At 53.4% G+C, this 16233-nt stretch overlaps 1 long non-coding RNA gene across 1 annotated transcript; it reads right to left on the reverse strand.

Annotated features, from left to right (window-relative positions):
• Positions 1–208: 208 nt before the first annotated feature.
• Positions 209–15299, reverse strand: LOC144144140 (uncharacterized). Its single transcript, XR_013317168.1, has 3 exons — positions 15107–15299; positions 6050–6306; positions 209–363 (listed from the first exon to the last, which is right to left on the reverse strand). It is a non-coding gene; the product is annotated as an uncharacterized LOC144144140 (long non-coding RNA).
• Between the last annotated feature and the right edge of the window lie 934 nt (positions 15300–16233).

Here is a 16233-nt window from a genome sequence, read left to right on the forward strand (position 1 = left end):
GATGTAAAGTTGGAGTTTTGTAAATAATGTAAATAAACCTAATATCCAGCAAGGAAGGCAGTCCTCATCCCTCACCCGCTCCAAGCATCGGTCGTCGGTCATCGGAGCGAGTCGAGATCATCCTCTCGGCTCGCGCATCAAAAGAACATCACTATTTCGCCTCCATCAGTTCGCCAAGAAGATGGAGAGGCGAAATTTAACTGGGCTCCCGTGACGAAGCCGACGCTCTGGCTGTGGTTGGCGCACGCTGCTCCGGCGTGTGTACAGGTCATGGTTTTGGGACTGACGTCATGCTGCTCGGGCGCGTAGGGACGGTGAAGACCTCAGCCAGTGCTCGCGCATGCGTCCAGAGTGGCAGCGATACTGCAAGAATGGTGACGTCACGTGATACCTCCTGTCATGGCGGCCGCTCGGTGTTCGTTTTGTCGACGCCGAAACCGACACGAATAAACGACGCCGTAAATGAATGTTTACGCTGCGCTCGACCATCTATTGTGTCATTCTATGATTAGTGGGCTGGTTGGCACGCATAGCAGCGAAAAAAATGTAACACGAAAATTTCGTGTCAGTACTCCTTTAAGTGGTGTACAGATTTTTTTTTATCACCGTCAACCAACAGTAACCAAGTAACTTGGCCTGCCTCCTCCTTGCTGTTCATATAAATCTGGCTGAAGAGGAAGCCACCAGAAGAAACTGTTAAGTCCACACCTCGCACCACCTTTTTAGAATACACAATATCACCGCCAGGCAGGTGCAACACCGATAAGAGATCTTTTGCTTCAAGTGTAAAGTTACACAGAAGACACCCCTTGCTCGAGGTGGAGTTAAAAAAAGTGCCCCCACTAATGCGTCTAGCACTTGGCACATTGTCAGAACATACATGAGAAGAAAGAAACCTGCCGATTGTTTGCATTCTATGAATCACCTGAGAATAATTGGTCACCTAATCAACTCCATGTCACACGGTGCCCTCACTCGATTTCTGCTTCCAAAAGTTTGGCTACTCTGAGACTACATTCAAGTGCCATCAAAACATGAGAAACAAGAAAAAAACCAAAAGCCCCATGTCATGTGTCAGGGCACCCCCCGAGAGGGGATGCATGAAACCCCCCGAATAAAGGAAGAAAAGAACAAAGAAACGAGAATTTTGAAGTGCGCGCGAGGAGCGCACCAATCAGAAAGCGCCAGCGCCGACGCACCAAGGAATCCTGGGAAAAGGTGGCAGCACACTGTTCGGCCAATCAGGGGAGGCCACGCAGGGGACAAGTGGCGAGATGGCCATATAAGGACATAGCAGAGGCGAGAAGCCAATGGGAGTGCGCCACGGGAGAGCCCAGAGGGTATAAAAGCGGGGCGCACTAAGAGAAGGGGGAGGCAAGACAAGGGGAGGCAAGAAACTGAAGAAACCAGGAGGCGGCCGGAGCACGTGCGCTTCAACGAACGAGCCAGGGGGACGCGGCCAGGCCATCGACCACGCCATCCGAGCCTGGGCGGGAGCGGGCCGACTTCGCATCGGCACCGTCATCCTAGGTGCACCACGAACCTGTGTCTTCGTGGCCCCAGCGGCGTCGGTCGAGCACCAGCGGCCAGCGTCCACGCTCCGTCGACGTTCGTCTCGACGGCCCCGAAAGGCGACGTTCGTGCCAAGCCTACCTGAGTCCTCCAGCGGCAGCGGCTACCAGGGGGTAGCCACCGAGGAAGCGCGCCGCCAAAGGGATGACCGCGCGCATCGAACGCCGGCATCAAGGACCTCCAGCGAGAGCGGCTACCAGGGGGTAGCCACAGAGGAAAGTGAGGACGCGCGGAGCCCACGCCGTCCACGTAGTGACCGCGCGCATCGAACGCCGGCACCGAAGCGAGAGGAGGACGGCTACCTCCGAGTCACGGCCACGCAAGGGTGCGACACGTCAGCGCCGACGACCGGGGTAGGCCAGTCCAATAGGGACGCAGTTGTAAAGGACACAACTAGGGAGTTGTGGTTCGAGAGAAACTAACTAGAACTGTATGAGTGTATTCAGAGGGTACTTAGTGTAGGACTTTATTGTAGAGATTTTTGGGGTTTGATTTGAATTGTATATTGAGCTGTTGAGTTAGGGGTTTGTATGTGAGTTGTATTTTGGGATGGTAGAGGTTTGAGCGTTTATCTTTTGTGTGTTGAATTATTGTGGGCTTTGCGTTAGGCTTTTCAAGTGTACATTAAATGTGTGTTATGTCAAACTCGTCAACGGCTTCCCCGTGTCCATTGCTCCGAGCTGGTTAAGATCACCCCACCATCCGTTCACGTGACACCCCAAACATAAACATCGAAAAAAAAAAAAAAGAAAAGCTGCTCCCAATCCATGGTGTGAAAATGGTTCAGCGAACCCAAATAAGTAAGGGCAGTTCAAACGAGTGCAGAAACAAAATATTTGCAATTAGGCATACTTCTAAGTTTGCTAGCTTAACTCTTTCATTACCACGCCTATTCAAATCGATCACCGGTGATCGATGATTTATATTGCCTATTTCGACATGTTGTAGTCGTTTCTCGTACACCTAATGCAGCCAGTGATTAGTCTAGGCATTTCCCTTTTAGAATCAGTTTAAATTTTCCCGCTCCGGCGACATTGAGATTTTTGGCGGCGTTTTTTGCGAGCTGAGGTGCGCGTGTTTTTGACGAAGGGGGCGTGGCTGCTGCATTTGAGAAAAAATGATGCAGGTCGTGGGTTAGGCTGCATTACCATAATATTTTTTTTTTGTCAAAAGGCTCCTGGCAAGTCAAATACCAAATAATGGGGTCAGCTTTGCAATCCGACAGCGTTGAGAGGTGATAATTACTTGAAAATGGCCCCAGCTATTCACTAATGATCTTTGGTTCGGACAAAGGGCAGCTTTATTCTCCCAAAGCTTATTTCTGATGGTCCCCCGCATGTCTAGCAAGTGTGCCTGACATTTTCAACCAGTCTCCAGCAGTTTCGGTTTCGTTTTCGCATTGCGAAATTCATATTTGGCGCTACTACGCAGTTACCCAACTACAAGCTCATTTGCCATGGCGCCTCCGTTGCCCGCTACTGCTCCTCAAAACAAGCATGCCGCTCGCGCTTCCACTTTATCTACGCCTTGCTTCTGCGATAAGAGCTTCCGCTGAAAGTCAAACGATAACACCAAGTCGTCGGGTATCAGTTCCGACGAGGAGAACGCTTCCAATTGGCCTTGAACACCGCCAGCTGTTCCCCGGCCAGTTTCGGTTTCATACAAGGGTATTTCCGGAAGTCTAGTGTCGCTTCTTAGTAGTACTGTTTATTCTGACAAAGTCTCCAACAACATTGTATTTGTTTCTTTTCGAAATTGTTAGGTGGCGCTGCAATGTAGTAGGCTCGTAGTGCTGAACTCGCTTCACAGCCCGACGGCGGCTTGGTGAAAGCTTGCTGGGCATGATTCTAGCGCATCGTACCTTATTCATGCAAGCAGTGCTACCATAGTGAGTCAGAACATGATGATAAAACGCAAATGAAAGTCCTGACTGATGAGCAATCATCAGAACGTCAACAAGCATCCACCAAAGAGTTTGGTTCTCAACTCCAAGCGGATTTTTTCACATCGCTTGCTTGCCTTCAATATTGTGCCGGTCATAATCATTGACAAGGTGTTTTTACATCACGTGGAGGCTAATTTGGGCCTTTAATAATGTCAAACCACCAGATTTCTTCTAGAGAACTATCCAAAATAGCAATACTTGAAATAGAGGTTGGGCTTCACCACATGGCATGGGCACCACGTGGGCTAACATTTTCTTTTGTATCTGACAAATTGTACTGCGCAACTCAATTTTTTTTCTAGGACGGGTTTTTGAAATGTCTACCTACAAAATGTATATTCTAAATTTTTTCTACTACACGTGGTTTATTATACACAACTTACTTTTTTCTTCGACGCGCGGACAAAAATTTCGAATTCGATAATTTTTTTCGGAATCATTATTTAGGAAAACGTTAATAAAACCGGTGTCGTTGGAAAGCGCGTGGAATAATCTGCATTGTATGTCACTGCAATGTGTGCCAAACCAATATGTATAGCACAAAAAAATGTTTTGTTAGACCCTTCAAAATTGGTCAATTTCCCGCGGTAACGAAAGAGTTAATGAAATCTCAAAGGACTGCAGTTTTATCCCGGCAAACAATTGTTTCCTGGTGGTGCAATGATACTGTTGAAATGGCTTAGGAGCAGCAGCTTCACGGTATTTGTACACCAATGACACCAGATGAGATAAAACTTCCTCCAGTTACGCAGTCGTTTGAGCAGCCCGTCACATAATTTATTTTGGTTAGTTACAGCTTTCTGCAATTACTATTAAACCCACTTTGTAGAAGCCCATGCACTGACAGCACATGGATATTCGTAAAAGTTTTATCAACTAATTAAGACCAGTAAATTAAACTCTTTGTAAACTCAGAGTTGTCTCGGAGCCCCATTGCAATATTTTTGCCCCCAGGATATCTACATTCAATTGAGAGCTACAGTGCGTTCACCGGTGAGCTGGCTTTGCCGCAAAGCACTTTCTGCTGGCAGACACACTGATCCATTGGAGACACAGGTACACCACTCAGTTGTACTGTCGAAAGCTTTATGACCGTAAACACTGGAGCTCGTGTCACCGGCACATGCAGCAGGCTCTAATGAGAGCACCCCCTGATAACACTTGCTCCAGCGGTTGCCCGCCTACGTCCCAATATTTGGAAATACGGGTTCGTAAGGATAAGGATTTTTATCTCTAAAACACGCAGCCAAAGAAACAATCTTTTGGCTACACCTTTTCAGCCCATATATTTTTAGAGTGAAAGCCCACAAAAGGTGGAAGGGAGATAAAGGGTGGGGGAGAGGGTTTTAGTGCACTGTTCTTGACTAGTTGAAGCAGTGTGGTTGTCGGTGTTTATCAATGTTCGTAAGAAAGATGTTTGATATAAGGTGGCAGTTTTTCTACATAAATGCATACCTGCCAGGTTCCCCGGGATGGCATTAGGGAGATCTGTCCAAGGGGGGGGGGGGTTGGGGAAGAGGAGGAGGAGGAGGGTGAGGGGGGGTCTGAGGGATCGAGGGATTAGTAGCAGGATAGTGGAATAATTTACACACATTTTGAATTTAGTTACAACAGTGCAGGAACTGAACTGCTTCGTCATAAACAACTAATAAGGTACACGCCACTGATCAGATGCTAAATCCTCGGCAGAGCCGACGCCGCCTTTTTCAGGAAGTCTTGGTAATACTGCCAAGCGTAACAATAGGTCTCCCTCTTTTTTTGCCTGCTCAGAGAAGCTCTGATCAGCTCCAAGCAGCCCAAACCTGCTCCCGCCGTTGACGTTCTATGGGCAAATAAAATACGGAGCTGCTTCGAGCAAACAAACAAACAAACAAAGAACAAATGTTCGCACCTGCGGCACCTCACCAAAAGAACGCGACTGAGGGTTGTGTTAATGATGATTGTGAAAAAAAATTTGCGCAGAACGGAAGGTGTTACGGCGGCTTGCCGGTAGGATGGGTGCTCGAAACTGAATGCAATTTTTCTTTGCTATGCTGAACTGCCTCTCTCATTCAGAGCTCATGTGGTACTAAGCAGTTTGAATTCCGCGCATGACCGACTACCCTTTTAACCTCCTCACTGACGATTTCAACTGCTGTGGGATTATTTAGACCACGACCGGCATATTATAGTGATTATAGCCGGTCGTGGTATAGACTACCGTGTAGCTCCGGCGCAATGTGGCCTGACTAGGAGAAAGGTTTGGCCTGACACGGGCGCGTATTTGGGAGATTTTCGTTTCGGCCGTACAATCGTACAAAACCATCAAAATTCGGGAGTCTCCCCAAGAATTCGGGAAACCTGGCAGGTATGTAAATGCCACTTCTCAGGCTGCTCGGCACCCGGTTCAAGCACCCGCAACATGGCCCACGTGCCCTTAAGAAGAGCGACAACACATAGCCCAACTTTTTTTTGAAGGAATATTGGGAAAGATGCATCTCTGGGATGACTGGTCAACTACCGAAGACAGTAAACAGAATAATACAGGCGTACCGGAATGAAGGCAGGTTTTGCGACACTCCCCATCCACGCCGACCTCGAATGAGAAGCGAAGTGGACGATCAGCGAATTGTTGTTGCCACTGTGTTGAACGGCTTTGCGTCCGCAAAGGAAGTTCGAGAGATGACTTGCGTTCAGGTGCATGAATGCCCACTGTGGCGGTGCCTGCACGAGGCAGGCTTCACAAGTCGGATGGCCGAACAAAAGCCGCTCTTCACCGAGATCCTCAAAGCCAAGAGACTGCAGTTTGCCTGAGAACATGAGACATGAACCACAGAACAGTGTAAAAGGTAATATTCGTCAATGAGTCGACGTTCTGCACCAAGCTCTACCAACGGAAACATGTCTGGCGGCTGGCAAACCAAAAGTAAATTTAACAACCATGCAAACTGTGCTAAATGTTCGAGAAAACACTTGCACAATTTTTTGATAATCTCACAAAGCAAAACACTGGGATTGGTTTTCCCTTTCATGCTGTAACAGCGCTTACTTTTTAGGCATCATCCAGAGAACATACAAGACATCGCTACAAGCGGTCATGTTTAAGTGAACGTTTGAGGGTGGTTTCCCGTGATGGACTTGGGCCGTTGGTTCGCATCATCCAGAGAACATACAAGACATCGCTACAAGCGGTCATATTTAAGTGAACGTTTGAGGGTGGTTTCCCGTGATGGACTTGGGCACCCTGACCAGGGAGCAACAAACAATACTCAGGCGCATCCAGGCGGGGTCACTAGCCCACCCCGTCCTGTTGCATACATTTTACCCTGAACACGAGGGGGACCGCTGCCCATTCTGTAAAACAAACAGCGGCACGCTCGCACACATACTGGCGGAGTGCACTAAACTCAAGGCCCCTATACCCCCCCACCCTCCCTCCACCCCTCCTACCCCACTCCACGAGCGATGGGAGACCTTGCGGTCCAGCCCCGCCCTGCCGACCCAGCTCGCGCTGACGGCCAGGGGCCAGGAGCTGCTGGCCCAATACGGTTCCCGCGACCTGGGAACCGCTCCGTCTGGCGTCTGAAAACGCCTCCAGCTCAAATAAAGTTATTACTACTACTACTACTACTCGAGGGTCACCTCACGGCAGAGCGCTATTGTAATATCATGAGCGATGACCTGTTACCATACACACGTCGGGAACCCTCTCTAGGAAACATTTGGGGAAGCGTGAAAGTGCAGTTATACCGACGGCCACTTCACCAGGCCAACGCTGACGAGCTTTGAGAGCAGTAGAACAAGAGTAGGAACATCTGCGGCAAGACAACTCCTTTACCGCTGCTCTTTTTGTATCACTGCCCGAAAGGACGGCTGCTGCAATTCAGGCTCGCAGAAGTGCTACCCACTATTGGTGTGCCAACCAAAACAAGCTAGAAAATGTTACTGATTTTTTCTGCCGGGTTAAATAAATATTTCATTTGTTATTCATGTTGCTTAGCGTACAATATCTGCGTTGTACTTCCTGGATTCAAGGTAATAAAGAGCTTTCCAAACTTGGTTGGGCGGCAATGATTTTTATCACAAACCTGGCTACATTTGTTTGAGGGTTGATAAACACAAACTATTTTCATGCTTGCATTTGTGCAGAGTGACGCATACACGTTCCACACACAAACAAGCAAGCGCATATCTTCAGCTTTCCGAGTAAAAAGAGCGTTTTTGGGATACCACCGTCTTCTGCTGCCTGAACAGACAATCAAAACAGTATTAGTTTCTTGTGGTTTCCGTGCAATCATTTACAGATATTGTGACGTAACTGCCCCAGCAGACAACTGCACGATCAAGCGCTATTAGGGGGCGCGTCCGCCGATTCTACCAAGTATGATGGTGCACAGCCTCTCGCTAGCGCCCGCTGCATCTACCGAGTGGCACGCGCTCCAGTGTGCACTGTCACGAAGCTTTCGACTGTACATAAGCGCAAACAGGGGCACGAACTAGCACAAATGGCACCTGCGGTGCGGCGTGGTACACGCAAGGCCTCTGCAACTTACGCTAAATGTACCGTATTTACACGATTGTAGGTCGACCCTTTTTTTCAAATATGACAATCCAATGTTGGGGGGTCGACTTAGAATCGAAATCGAACCGTCTACCGCTAGTAACGGCAAGAGAAACGAGAAATCGGGGGTGCTACGAGTTGGGGACAGCTTTGCACCCTCTTTCCCATGGTTCTGGTCTAAAGTGTGAACCGCATGGGGCGTTTTGTGCTCGCGAAAATGCGCCGCGCTGACACTGCCGCGAATGCCACCCGCGCGCGCTACGCGATCGGCGGCGGCAACATGGCGGCGTCACCAGCCGCGAAGAGGTGCGCGTAGCTTCCGCGACCGCTTCTAACCGCACTTTAAGATATCACTGAAGGCACAAACAAAGGCGTTCGAGCAGGAAAGGAGAAATGTGGTCGAAAACGACACTAGCATCATCCGCGCCGCCACCGTGGTAAGCCTAAACATCTCCGGCGGCGCCAGCCAGCTGTCCCGACTCTTCTTTCTTTCGAGGTTTTGAGGGGGTGGGGGGGAGAGTAGGAGAAAGGGACCCGAAACTGTCTGGCTTAGCGTGCCGACACCTCATCAGGTCCGAGGAGGAGGGGGGAGGGGGGTTGAAAGATTTGAAGGAAGTGTGGGGGGAGGGGGGGGGGGGGAGCGCCGTGTATATAGAGATGCCTATGAGGCAGGAGAAGAAACAGCGGCGTCAGTAGTTAAAGGGGGTGGGGTGGTTGGCTCATGAGAGCACCTCAGCCTCATGCGGCGTGGCACGGTTGATCACACATGTCCGTGCAGCAGGATCGTGCGGGTGTTAGCACTGTTGTCTGTGGACGGGAGGGCGCAGATGTTTTGCGAGCGAAAGGGGCGGCGGGCGAGTTGCCTGGAGTTGTTGTTGCAGTGAGGAGTGGCTGTGGGCAGGCACGTAGTTGTCGCAGCACAGCGCGAGCACCAAAGAAAAAAGGGGGTAGAAAAATGAAGGTAAAAGAATAAAAATAGGCGCGGGGGGGGCATCCGCTGCAGTTCGGTTTCGGTGGCCGCGAAGGCTGATTGTTTATAGCACGCGCGTCGCGGGTCGGAGCGGAGGCGCGGCTATTTCCAGCAGCCGCGGGGCGCGGAGAGAGAAGAAAGTAGGTCATGGAGGAGACAGCGGGGGTTGGCCGCTGCAGCTTGGGGTCCCGTGGGGAGAGGGAGGAGGGGGGGGGGGAGCGCACTACAGGCGAGAGGCTAGGCCGGTCTCCTCGAGGAACGCGAGGAGGAGTCGGTATGCGCCGGCGAGGAGGGAGCGGGGACAGCGGGGGAAGAGCAGCTCGGTCTTCGTGCTGCATGCTATTCCTAGGCGCTTGTAGGCCGCGCGGAGACGGGCGCGCTCGTTGTTGTATGCAGCGCACTCGACGATGCAGTGGCCGATAGAATCGAAGGCACCGCAGTGCGAGCAGGCCGGTGAGTCGCGCTTCTTATAGAGGTGAAGGCGCGAGTTTGTAACGGCGCATCCCGTGCGCAGCCTGCTTAGGAGTGCGCTTTCCTGACGTGATAGTTTATTGGTGGGCACCCGTGGCGGTGGATCACCCGCAGCGACGCGTGGGTCGGGATGATCCCCGCGTAGTTTGTCTGTTAAGACATTGCGGGCCTCGTCGATGCAGCAGACGTCGGTGGTGATCGGGACGTCGGCCGAGTGCGCTGCCTTGGCGAGGGCGTCTGCGGCTTCGTTTCCCTCAATGCCAACGTGCGAGGGCAGCCACTGCAGGCGTACCGCGCTGCCCTGGGAGGCGACGGCGCACAGTTTTGCGTATAACAACGCCACCGACGCAGTATGCCCGTGTGGGCGCTGGAGTCGCTGTAGCGCGGCCTTGTTGTCGCAGTAGATGATGAAACTGGCGTAGTTTGCTTGCTGATCCAGGGCCATGTCTGCCGCTAGGTGAAGCCCTGCCAGTTCGGCCGTGGTGGAGCAGGCGGGGAAGGGCAGGCGGCATTGTGTGTGCGTGTTTAGTTGTGGGGCGACGCAGGCTGCCGCGGCGCTCTTCGGTGGCCCTGGGGTCACCGACCCGTCGGTGAAGAGAGTGAGCGCTTGGTTGCTTCCTGTTGCCTCTTCGTGCATTTGCTCGGCTGCAGCGAAGCGGAGTGCCTGCGGCAGCTCCCGTCTTTTCCCCCTCACTCCCGGGAGAGTGCATTTAATCTCCACTGTTGGTGTGCGGTGGGGGGGGAGGGGGTCGAAGGGAGGCAGCGGTTGTTGGAGGCCCGTTATTTCTGCATAGGCCGCTGCTAGTCTGCCTGCCGTTGAGGCTGTTCGAGCTTGGAGGCGTTTGAGCAGCTCCGCTCCGTCGGGTGCGCGCACGAGTCTGTCTATGAAGCACAGCCCCGCTTTGCGTGTTCGGAGCTGCGCGGGCCATGCGTTGCCCTCCGCCAAGGTCTCTGCGATGGGTGAGCTTCGCGGGAGGCCGAGGCAGAGGCGGATTGCGGCGGTATGGTCCCGCTCGACCTTGGCCCAGTTTGTCTTGCTGGGGGTGATGACGGTGAGGGCGTATAGAATATGGGATACGCCCGCCGCGTCGTACACACGCAGCGCCCACTCTTGGGAGCAGCCCCTGCCCCTGGCAGCCAGGGAGCGTATGGCCCGCTGTACGGCGATTAGTTGGCCTCGCAGCATCTTGATCAGGGGCAGCCACGTCACCCGGTGGTGGATTTTAATGCCAAGGTATTTGGCCTCTTTCTGCCAGGGGAGGGGAGTGCTGTTAATGTGGAGCGGGGGGGTTTGACGAGCGTTTGCGGCGGTGGGATGATAGACCATCGCGGCTGTTTTGTCGTGAGACACCTCCAGCCCCAGATGTTTGAGATGGTCAACAGTGGCAGAAAGTGCTGTTTGCGTGGTGTCGCGGGCGCGCAGGTGATCTTGCTTGCTTGCCGTGCACCATATTGCCACGTCGTCCGCGTATATACTCATGAAGGTGGGAGTGTCTGCGACGTTGGGAAGAACCTCTGGGAGCGTGGCGAGGGCGAGGTTAAATAGGAAGGGGGAGAGTACGCTGCCCTGGGGGACCCCTGTGGTGACCGACCGGGCCGAGCTAGTACATCCGGGCAGCCTTACGCGTAGCTGTCGGCCGCGGAGGAATGCCTCCAAATACGCACGCATATTGCCTGTGATGTTGTTGCGGGCAATTGCGGCGTGGATGGTGTTGTGGGGGAGGCAGTCGAAGGCTTTCCGGATGTCTAGGAGCACGACGAAAATAACTGTTTTTGTAGCCTTTGCATGTTCTAGTGCTGAAACCAGGTCTGCAATGGAATCCATGGCGCTGCGCTGGCGGCGGAAGCCCGTTTGTTGTTCGGGGTTGATGTTGTTTTTCCGCGCGAACCATTGAAGACGAGCGAGCGCCATGGATTCAAGAATTTTGGAGGCAGCGCTCGTGAGGGAGATGGGTCGGAAGGAGGAGAAGTCAGTTGGGGGTTTGCTTCTTTTCAGTACGGGGGCGATGAGTTGTAGGCCGAATTGTTCGGGAAGTGTGCCAGATGACCAGTGGAGGTTGTAATAGTCTAGTAGCTGCGAGCGCTGCCTCTCATCGAGGTTCCGAATAGCCTGGTAGGTTATTCCGTCGGCTCCCGGCGCGCTTTTGCGTTTGGCGTTTTGAATTGCGCGCGCTAGCTCGGCCGGGGTGAATGGCGCGTTGAAAGCTGCGGTGACATCGTCCGCGCTGTCCCAGTGGGCGAGGGGGAGCGGCGTGGCTGGCCTCGGAGGCGGCGTGACGTCACCCGGTGACGCGTCGGTCGTCTGGGGGTCGTCGGGCGCGTAGTACGAGGCGAACTCTTCGGCCAGCTCCTCCGTGGTTTTCTGTTTCTCAATGGAGAGCGCGGAGAGGGGGTTGTTGTTGACAGGAGGGTGGGTGAGGGCGCGGAGCAGGTGCCACACTCTGCGTTGGCCTGCCGCCCCCTGCAGCGTAGAGCATATGCCCTCCCAGCTTTTTCTTCGTAGTTGTTTTGCGTGCCGGCGGAGGACTGCGTCTATCCTGTTATAGGTTGTCCAGTCCTCCGCGGAGTCGGTTCGCATGGCGCGGCGTTGTGCCTTCCTGCGTGCGGCGCGCAGGTTCAATTGCTTTATGTCAGGGACCGGCTGGCCCTCATTTACTTGGTGTTGAAAGGTGGAGGCGGCGAGCGCGGATGAGATGCTGTCCAATATGGGCTTGTCGCTTGCGTCGATGTTTTTGCGAAAGTCGGCCCAGCGGACGATGCTGTACGTGCGGTGCCGCGGTTTCCCCCTGGCACGGGCCGTGATCTTGATGGGGTGGTGGTCGGAGCCCCAGGTGTCGGGTTCGGGTTCCCAATCGTACAGACATCGCTCGCTGGCCAGCGTGACATCAATGCAGGTCCGCACTCCACCTTTCCTGATAAAAGTGGGCGCCCCTGTGTTTATGGGGGCTAAGCCGGTTGGTCCGAGTTGTTCGGCCACTCTGCGCCCCCGTGTAGTCACCGAGCGGCTGCCCCAGCAGTGGTGGTGAGCATTGAGGTCCCCGCAGAATACAACGTCCCTTCCGCACAGGTTGCGCAGTGTGCGCAGTTCCGACGGGTCCCAGGCGCGGGAGGGGGGGACGTAGATGGATACGACAGTCGTGTCAGTGCGAGCGTATCGCATCGTGGCCCCCACACACTCCATGTGCGGGCTGGAGAACCCCGTCAGACGTACCTCCGAGTGAGCACTGCCGCTCCGTACGTATATAGCCGTTTTGGAGCGGCCAGGCTCGTGCCCTGCTTCTCGGCAGTTAGTGGCCGTGCAGTCGTTGTTTACGCAGGCTGCGGCGCTGTGATACGCCACGTAGCCCGGTAGCCTGTGCTCACTGGGGAGGCAGTATGTCTCTTGTAGACAAATGACGTCGTACTGGTTGTTGGCCTGTAGGAAGGTGTACAAATCTGCGTGTCGCATTCGCAGGGACCGACAATTCCACTGCAGGATGTTGGGGCGGGGCAGCCTCTCGGGCGCAACATTTGAGTTAGTGGCCGCCATTTAGAAGTAGGGCGATTGCCGCGTTCAGCGTGTCTGCGGCAGACAGTATCTGGGCCACAGCGAGTTCTGGGGGGCCTGGTTGACTGCTGGCGGGGGCTGGGGGGGGAGCCGTCTGCCGAGGCGCCTGCAGTATCTGGCTGTAGCTTCGAAAGCTGGGAGGGGGGGCGGCTTGGGTGGATGTCTGGGTGGCGTTTTTTCTTTCCCAAGCTGCGCGGCGGTTGGAGGCGAAGTAGTGACGCCGTGCTTCGCCGATGGGTAGGCTCCGGGCTGCAGCGTACGCGGCTATCGCGCGTTCTCTCTTGTATAGCCTGCACCGCGGGGATGAAAAATGATGCTTTCCCCCGCAGTTGGCGCATTTCTGGGTGTGCTCGGTGCAGGCAGAGGTGTGGTGCGGGCCGCTACAGTTGCCGCAACGCGTCCCGCCTCGGCAGGCAGTGGTAAGGTGATTAAACCTGCCGCATTTGCCGCATTGTATGGGGCGGGGGTCGAGGCGCTGGACGCGTACGCGGACTCCTCGTATGTATACAGCGTCGGGCAGCTGTGGACCCGCGAACGTCAGGAACATGGAGGTGTCATGCAGGGTTGCTCGGGTGATTGGAATAGGTGTCTCCACCACTTGCATGATGTCCTCTGCCGTTCCTGGCAGGTCTATGTCGCGGAGCACGCCCCTGGCGTTGCGCGGTGTTTGTGCTATTGTGGCGCGCACTGCCACTCCGCAAAGGGAGCGCACGGCCAGGAGCGCCTCTCCCGAGCGCTTTCAAACTGCCGGCATGAAGAGGGCGCCTCCCCAATGGGAGGCGCGCTCTTCGTCAGGCTTCTCCCACTGCCGCGCTCGTCACGCGTAATACCGTAATACCGAGGTAAAACCAGTAGAAGCTGCCGCGCGCGCGCGGAATCGTTGACGCGGGCGTCGCCGCGCACGAATCGCGTGCAAAAACGCGTCAAGAAGCGTTTTATTCGTCTCTAATAAACAAAATGAGTATTAGCAAATCCCTTGATTCAATGCGCGGCGCTAACGTAGCCCAAATCATATCAGATTGTTCAGTACACTTCCGAACGCGATGGTGGGAGGTTAGTCGCTCAAAAGAACTCGCGAGCGGCCGCTTCCGTCAGCCGCCATGTTTGTTTTGGTATCGCGCGGCAGTGGCCAACGTTGGCAGTGGCGGCAGTGGCCGCTGCCGGTTGCTTCGATGGTTGTCATCTCGCGGCGAATGTTTTTTCCCGCTCAACCCACGGCGCATGGTTATTCCGGGTGCCTATACAAAAGCTTTTCTTTTTTAACAAATATCGCGCATACCGCGAGCGCACCACTCTTGTGGAGAGCCGCCGTGTGGGTCGACGGAAAAGCTCCTCTTTGTGATACGATTTTCTAAGCGGCGCTGGCATTTTTTTTTTTTTTTTTTTGAGAGGTGCCATTTTTGGGGGGTCGACCTACATTCGAGTCGACTTACAATCGTGTAAATACGGTATGCCTTGCACACACCGAAATCACGATGGACAAAGTTATTGGCTTTGTACAAATTTTTCTAAAAAAACGAGCGCAGGACGCGGTTTTTGCACTCCTTCAACGAGGGTCAATATTAACCCGAGAACGAGATAGAATTCGCAACGCTCTGAGTTTATTCGCGCGTCTAAATAACGTCGTGACAACGAAGCTACCACATGTCGGAGCAAGGCATGAAGTGCGCGTTTCGTGAATGACGCGCGGCTGAGTAGCGCTTAGTAACGCTGATATTGTCAGGTAAAAATTTTCCAGCTGACAGCGGCGTAATCAAGATGCAACCACGTGGGGTTATCTTCCCCTCGCCGTGACATGTTAAGTAACGTAAGCCCAGCCCTTTTTCGAACTTGCAAAGAAAGGGTTAGAGATACAGCGCCGAGCGGTAGGCGCGTTTACAACAGCCCGACGACGCATGTATCCCCTTCGTCACTACGACGTGTTATTTGTGCTGACACGTTTTTCTCGGACTGAAACATAATCTGTTTCACGCTAGATTTGCGCGAGTACCGCGCCAGTCAAAACTTACTGCGTCGGCCGTTTATTCCGCAATGCTTACATCGACGACAAAGTTCACTTACGCGATAGCCAGATGGGGTTTGCCGCTTTCCCGACGAGTTGCTGACTTCCCCAAGTATTCGTTGATACTAACGGACCAAATTACCGAGAGGGTCTCAACGAACTACAACTGTGTCGATACAAATTCATTGTAAACAAAAGAAACTTTCGCGCGCGCGCCTGCACGCACGGCGTGAAAACGCGGCTGGAGCACATGCTAGCCACAGAACAGGGAGGATTTTATGCTGGCGCGGCTACTGACCACAGAACAGGGAGGATTTCTGACTCGGCTTGCTGTGGCCGGCGTCAACGTTTATACAAAAATTAGGTCAGTTGGCAAATAGCACGGCCTTCCAGTACCACGGAGCGGGCCGGTGCTACGGCCGACCAGGCGGTGGCGCTGCAGTAGCGTCTCGCCGCGTCGTCTGCTACTCCTTGCTTGGAAAGGCGCCGGTGAAATACCACAACACGTACAGAGGGCAACACGCTTGTCCATAACACAGGTTTCGTACTTATAACCTTATCTTGCCTCGGCTGAAAAGCATTTGAAGAAAACTATTGTGCCATTCTGCCTCAACGTTTTATTGTGACAAGTTGAGTCCACAGTTTTGAAATGTAACTAGTTGAAGTTGAACTGAGTGTTATAGACAAAGGTGTTGCGCGTTGCACTGCTAAAGTGCTGAATCTTACTCCACTCTAATATTACGCTCTAGTAACAAGAGCTTTACAGTTTATCGACATTACAACGAGAAACAAGCTGTACTTAAAGGGGCCCTGAAAGGCATTTTGAGCACACTAAATGAACTAGCGCAACCGTTAGATTGGGTCGTCAACGTCCTCTGTGCCAAGTATTACTCTTTTACGCGCAGCGGAAAGCCCACACTTTTGTTGCAAAGTTTGTCGTTTTTTTCTCACCCTTTCCTTCGTGTTTTTGGACGCCGCCATCTTCACATGTCTACATCATCGATTCCCAGATGTTCGTCATGAGCTAGACATCCTGCTATTGGCGGTGAGCGCGACCACGGGCGGCGCTGCGACGCGCGCCTCCGTGACGTCAGCTTAGGGACTCTCGCATTTGTCGTCTGCTTCACTCGGCCTCGCTCTCCCTGTTGTTTCTTTGCGCTAGGTAGACGTCTGATGCTTGTCGACT

Source organism: Haemaphysalis longicornis, unplaced genomic scaffold, assembly GCF_048455015.1.
Source record: "Haemaphysalis longicornis isolate Haplotype H1 unplaced genomic scaffold, Haemaphysalis longicornis Haplotype H1 scaffold_63, whole genome shotgun sequence".
Classification (NCBI taxonomy): Eukaryota; Metazoa; Arthropoda; class Arachnida; order Ixodida; family Ixodidae; genus Haemaphysalis; species Haemaphysalis longicornis.